We start from the raw sequence: 6,763 nt of genomic DNA, 5'->3' as shown, positions 1-6,763 counted from the left end.
GGCATTGCTTGTCTAGCCTCTCTTGATTCCTTTCAACCTCAGTCTAGCTCAATGTCAGCTCATGACTTCATCTCCCAACTCTACTCTCACTGAAGCTTCCATGGCAGCCATAGCCAGCAGCACCCTGTCAAATTGAGCTGCTTATATCTCACTCCACAGGTCAAATCTCTTGGAGCTTCCTTCTGGAAAAGTATTCCCCAACTCACAAAGCTTCCCTATATCACATCAATCCAGGACATTGGACCATCTGGAGCTCAGTATTGTGAAAATACCCAATCTCTGCTCTGTGTCTGCCATAGCCAGACAGGACCTACCTTGCTTGGAGCTTCCATAACTCTTCAACCAGGCCATTTCAGCCCACGATTTCTTCGAGGGAGTTGTTCCTCTGCTCAAGGCGCTTCATCCTGGCACAATAATCGATGACATTACTGCGCCCTGGCTTCAGCATTGCGAAAATCGCGGAATCCTGTCAGAAATGCGCCTGCTGCTGTTCGACGTGACTGCGCGCTGCATACTGTCCACGATTCTGATGATTATGATAGGGCTTTGGTAGCCCATGAAATCAACTTCCTAGGCATATAAAATTTTTTGAAAATGATCCACTGTAGCTCCTGCAATCAACAAAAAACCAGGCCCCTGTCTCAGAAACCCTAAATTCCACCATAGCCAAAGCTTCAAAATCTTAACATTTTTCACTGTTTCTCTCACTGAAGTTATCAACAGTGATTTTAATCACTGAGCAATACTCTCTGAAGTTCATTAAAGTACTGTCACTCAGATCTGAAGGCATCAGCATCAAATCAAGAAGGGGAAGATCACTTGGAGTAAAAGACTTTTGCAGATTTGGTATTCATTGACACTCAGTTAGTGCTTTTTAGCACTTGTGTCTCTCAATCAATTCTTCTGTTGCTCAAATCTAATAAGTCTAAAGTTGATTTGCTACTGTTCCCGTAAATCTAACATGGGCAAAGACTCTCCAAATGCTCGATTCAAAGGAGTCGGATTCCACACTTGGCAAACCCGCATCAAGCTCATCCTGATGAAGAAGGGTCTCTGGGCCATCACAAATGGCAAAGAGAAGAAACCTCGGGACGCGGACCTTGCAACTACTTGGCAAAAGAATGATGACAGAGCTCAGGCCATTATCAAACTGGAGCTAGACGACAGTTATATCCATCATGTGGATAACTGTGAGACCTCACAGGATACATGGAAAAGACTTGACACCCTGTTCGGTGCACAATCTAAATCATCAAAGTATGGTCTCCTGATTGAGTTCTTCAGGCTTGAAATGAAATCCAGCACATCACTTGCCACACATCTCAATTACATGGAAGGACTCCTAACCCAACTTGCAGGAATAAACATTAAAATGGATGAAGATGTTTGCATCGGTGTTCTACTTAAGAGCTTGCCTCCTGAATATAATAATGTATCAACAACTTTAATCAACATGTCAAATCCTGAACTTGTTGATATCCAGGCATCACTGTTAGAAGAAGAAAAGAAGCTAAAAACCAAAGAAGAACCAAGTACCTCTAGAGATGAGCATGCATTATATGTTGGCAACAGGTACAAAGGCAAGAAGGATCAGCTCTTTTGTGACTTCTGCAAAAGGACCGGACACACCGAGAAGTTCTGCCACGCAAGAAAGAGATCCCAAAAGGCCTATCTAGTCGCAGTCAAAGAAGAAGAAGAAAATGGAGCAAAGGAAGAAGATAAAGATGAAGACCACCAAGATCGGAAGGACAAGACTCATCAGTCCTTGTACTCTCATAATTCTGATAGACTGTTTTAATAGCCTTGTATTTTTTCCTTGCTCTAATGTTTCCTGCCATAAGCTTTGTAAACTCCTTACGTAACTTGGCATTATAGTCCCTGTACACTTTGTAAGGCCCCTGTTACAGCCTCTGGATGTCCACCATGTTTATGGTACCCACACTTAGCTTTTTTTGCAACAGCCTTTGGTGTTTTTGCCATGTCTGTGGTATGCCCACACTTTGCAGGTGGTTCTCATTACAGCCTCTACACACTCTGTGCCTTTCCTAGTTGTGATTGAGGAGGGGTGTTGAGAATCAGCAATCACACTCAAACAGCCTCTTTGTATGGAGCCTCAGGGTCAAGGACATGCAGGCTAACTTATCCCATATGCACAATGGTGCTTACTGCAGTTTCCTACTTTCCTATAAAGCATTGTACTTGCTTCCTTTCTTAATGCAATGATAGTACTCTTTTCATTTCAGTAAAGTGTCAATGTCATTGTCCACATACACAAGATTGTGTTTATGAGTCCAAGTCTCAATCTTGGAACCTAATTCACTTGTGTAACAAACAGTGTCCATTCCATCATGAGTCTACACTTCTTTTTCCATCCTCCATAGCTTCCGGTTTTGCCATGCTCTAGATCCCGCATTTCTAACAACAACAACATAGGGAATTTTTTAACATTCTCACATATCAAAATTTGAGGCAATTTGAAGATGAGGATTCCCAATGTACTATACCTTAGCAATTTTGACAACCTTCCACAACCAGCATCATAATCCTCGTAGTTGATGTTTGATTACCCTCCACTTCAAACATTCCATCTTGACACCTACTCTACTCTCGTGAGCTCCACTCTCATGCCTAGGTTATGCACTCCATGTCTGACTTTTTAGGGCAAAATTTTTTAGGGGGGAATATGATAAAAAATGGAGCACAAACCACCTTTGCAATTGTGGCCCCATGCCTCATAAGCCTAGAGTATACAATGGCCAACTATGGATGGCTAGGCAACTTTTGTCCATTTCACAACCATCTTGGTTAATAGAAAGCCCTCTCCTACACACCCCCCCCCCCCCCCCCCCCCTTTGTGTGTGTTCAAGGTAGATCACTACACATACATATATTTAAACAAATATATACACACAAGACAAAGGTAATGCATGTGTATGGGGCTCTCCCACTAAGAGAGAGAGAGAGAGAGAGAGAGAGAGAGAGAGAGAGAGAGAGAGAGAGAGAGTGTGTGTGTGTGTGTGTGTGTGTGTGTGTGAAAGAGGATTATATGTAAACGTGACTAAATATTAAGGCTAAACTATAAGAGGATTTTTTTGATTGTGCAATTTTGGTGTTTAGTTTTGTTTGTAATTTGTTGCTACCAAATAAATTGTAGTAATTTATTGTCACCAACTAATGATTACAAACTACAAGGGAATTGTGTGCATCTTTTTTACTTGTGTTCTGCGAGTTTTCCTTTGCAATTGTTGCATTCTAAAGTGGCATTCTTATTGTTTGTGCACATTAAAGCTAAGTAGCAATTTGAAACTCTCCCCTAAGAGAGAAGAGGTGCAACTTAATTTTTTGTTTTCTTTTTTGAGAGAGAGAGGGAGAGAGAGAGACAGAGAGAGAGAGGTGGTAAAAACATGGTTGTCTTTATAGTATTTTAGTAACCAGCTTGGTTCATTTGAGATTTCTAAGTATGTGCACACTTGCTGCTGTACTGCAAATTGAGATTTTTAAGTATGTACACACTTGTTGCTGTATTGCAAATTGTTTATTAAACTCTTGCATTACATTAATGTCTCCCATTCATTGCACAAATTCTTTGCATCATTATACAAAGCATCCTATAACCATAAAAGAATAACCAATGAAAGCCTTGAGATTAGAAAATCTTAACATCTTCTATAGCTTGTGTTTGTTGAACTATAAATCGCTTAAGCAGCTAGATTACAAAGCCTCCTTAAAAAGCACAATCTGTGCATGTCCATAGGTTAATGTGACCAGTTTAATTTTGAATGGTTTTTGTTGTTTGGTGTGGATATTTGCTGTTGTTGGGTGTAGATGTTGAGTTCATCCATACAAATCATTAGTATAGTCACATTCTGGGAACATATTCTATCATGTGTAAGCTAAACAATGAGGGGATTTTAATCGATATGTGACATACATACATAAGGGGGTGCATTTATACACAATCTCTTATATAGGGGATGGTTAAATTCAAAGTTGGGAAAAAAGGAGTAAGCAGACACTTGGATTAAAAGGAAATTTTCTACATTGGAGGTACAACACTTATCACAGATACAGACAAGAGGTTTCTATGAAAGGGCTTCAAAAAATGTGATAGGGACAGAGTTTGAATAGGAGAGGGAACATACCTAAAGCATGCCACCTTGATCCAGAATCAGCTGCTTCTATTTAGATTTGCAGGTGTAACCACAACCTCCAAGCTCCTTACAATTTAGGCTCAAAACTTTATCCTCTGCAAGCTGACACTGTCTTCTCTTGTGGTCTATGCAATCCTTTTAGCCTCCAACAGGCTCTACACACGCGTGAACAAATTCTATGACCTGACTGGAGCAAACTTCCCCATTCCCAAGTTCAGATTAATCCACTCCCCTGGTCTTCACTGCAGAACTACTATGAAACTAGTGTTGTTCTAGCTGCTAAGACACCACCATGAGATCACTTCCAGTATGTCAGCATACACAGGCAATACTCGTAGTACTATGATCTCCATTGACACTGTAATCAATATAATTCAGTCCCTTTCTTTTTAAGTACTGCCACCACTTTTATTTACCATGATGCTGTAGCTGCTACTAAAGTTAATCCAAGTTTCTAGGAGTGCCCAGATAATTGGTAGCTGCTGCTAAGTTACACAAGTAGTCTGCAGCAGAAATGCCCAGATTAACCAACACATTATTGAAAATAGCTGCCCCTTAGATACCATGCGCAGGTTGGAAATAGAATATCTGCAGAACACCGAAGCATTCAGGATTGTGCAGCAGTAACCAAGTTAATCCTAACTTGTGATCCAAGTTCTGTCTGCAATAAAATTCTCCAGATGACACATGATTGAAAAAGGCTGCCCTGAGAAGCAGTGGCCAAGCTGAAAAATCATATAAGAAAAAGACTATGCATTCAAAATTGTGCCACAGTAGAGACTGTAAACCTGTGGCAAGGAGATTTACTGAGAATTTCACTTCCAATACTGATTAATATGCTTCATAAATCTGCTTTCTTTTATGCAATCTTTGCTGCCCAGATGCTCTTGAAAGCAGATCCCAGTCTCTCAGGGAAGAACCAAACAGAAACACACAATTCTGATGCGAGGAATTACATGTGCAAGGCTTAGCCAACAATTGTCAAATATTTACATACATCTCAGATACATGCCCAGAGTTCAGCACATGCGGAGATCCTATTAACTTGGAAACCCAGCCATGAAGAGAACACATATTTATGTGGGGCAGGCTCTCGCAGAAGCACAGTACATACTGAAAATGAAACTGCAGTCCCATGAAAACAGCTGCTGCGCAACAAGGTCCAAAACCTGCTAAGCCAAACTTCAAGAGAAAAAAAAGAAGAGCATCTCTGCATTCCAATCAATATAGGATGTTATCACTTTGGTATTGTTTCAAAGCATGACGAAGTTTCGATACGGAAAACGGACTACCGGGACTCTGAAGAGCCAAACACAGAGCTTTACATCCCAAAGGGAGCTCTGAAGTTGCCGATGGTCTAATTATTGTCTTTAAAAAAAAAAAACCCATTTTGCAAGCATTGAGAGCTGTATACGACCTCATCCGAGCAATCTGTTCCGCTCGGATTCCTAAACTCAGAAACTTTGCTTTGCAAAACACACGCTCCCTGCCAATTACCACGCCTGAATTCAACATACCTCGATCCCGTAGATCCGTATCCACATTAGACACACAATCGATCACAAACGCAAACCTGAGGCAACGAAGAGTGCGACACGGGGGGACTCGACGAGGGGGTAAAATCCCCCTCGAAACCCACAAAAAAGTCTGCTCATTTTATTGCAGGTGGATCCACCCCGTGAGCGCACCCATAGGGGAAGGATCCTCTCTCTCTCTCTCTCTCTCGTGTCTGCTTCTCCAGATCTGGAATCATCTGGTTCCAAGCATCAGGATAATGTGGATCTGCACATCAGAGAACGAAGAAGACAAACACAGACAGGGAAAATTTGGAAAATCGAATCCAACGGATGGTTGAAAGACAGGAACCAAACCTCTGCAACTCTTGACTCGCCTCCTTCGACGCCTCTCTCGTACTGCTCGCAGTTCTGCGGGTAGGAAGGAACATCGTTGTTTCCATATTGGTACGTGGGGCGGTCATAAAGGGTGATTTACACCAGACGGCCGACTCAGACCGGTCGGGAAAATAAGGAATTTCTGCGAAGTTCTAAGGGCCGGGACACACCGCCGATACCTCGCCCAAAGACCTGGGCCAGGAGATGGCTCATGGCCTATGTGTATGGGGGCTGTGAAAAGTTTGACACGGACAGACCGGATGAGATGTCAAGACATGCTGATATGTGAGTGGCTCAGGTTCTTGCTGATAGGCGGGGAGTAGCCCCCGTCCTCTTATGCCCGTAGCAAAACAAGTTTGATAGGTTACCATCCCAGTAATGGACAGAAGCAAGTGTCTAAGCACCTTGCGCTTGATAGCTTCTTCCCTTGGTTCTAATTCGTCAAAAATTAAGTGTTTGGGCGTCTGCATGGTTGTGTGTAACCATTCTAAAAGCAGCTCCATTCATTTGTGTTATCCATGAAAAATCGAGATTTAATGTAAATTGAATTGGAAAATTTTCAAATTGATGGTACTAGCTGGTCCGCCAATACCCACACATTACGCAATTGGCAAACTTGCAAAGCTCCTAAGGCTTCGCCTCATTCGCTTTGTGCTGATGTGAGAAAGGGAAGTGGTCGTGCAATAGGTCATGCAATAGGATGACTGCTTCCCTTTGCTT

At 42.1% G+C, this 6,763-nt stretch overlaps 1 long non-coding RNA gene across 1 annotated transcript; it reads right to left on the bottom strand.

The window, feature by feature from the left end:
* Window positions 1-2,963: 2,963 nt before the first annotated feature.
* LOC148008368 (uncharacterized) lies at window positions 2,964-6,212 on the bottom strand. The gene is made up of 2 exons (XR_015690158.1): window positions 5,725-6,212; window positions 2,964-5,637 (listed from the first exon to the last, which is right to left on the bottom strand). It is a non-coding gene; the product is annotated as an uncharacterized LOC148008368 (long non-coding RNA).
* Window positions 6,213-6,763: the final 551 nt, after the last annotated feature.

The sequence above is a fragment of the Lygodium microphyllum genome, unplaced genomic scaffold, assembly GCF_053477565.2.
Source record: "Lygodium microphyllum isolate KBCC unplaced genomic scaffold, Lygodium_microphyllum_v1.1.10 scaffold_159, whole genome shotgun sequence".
Taxonomy (NCBI): Eukaryota; Viridiplantae; Streptophyta; class Polypodiopsida; order Schizaeales; family Lygodiaceae; genus Lygodium; species Lygodium microphyllum.
Note: the sequence above shows the minus strand (reverse complement) of the source record. Positions and strands in the feature narration are given on the sequence as shown.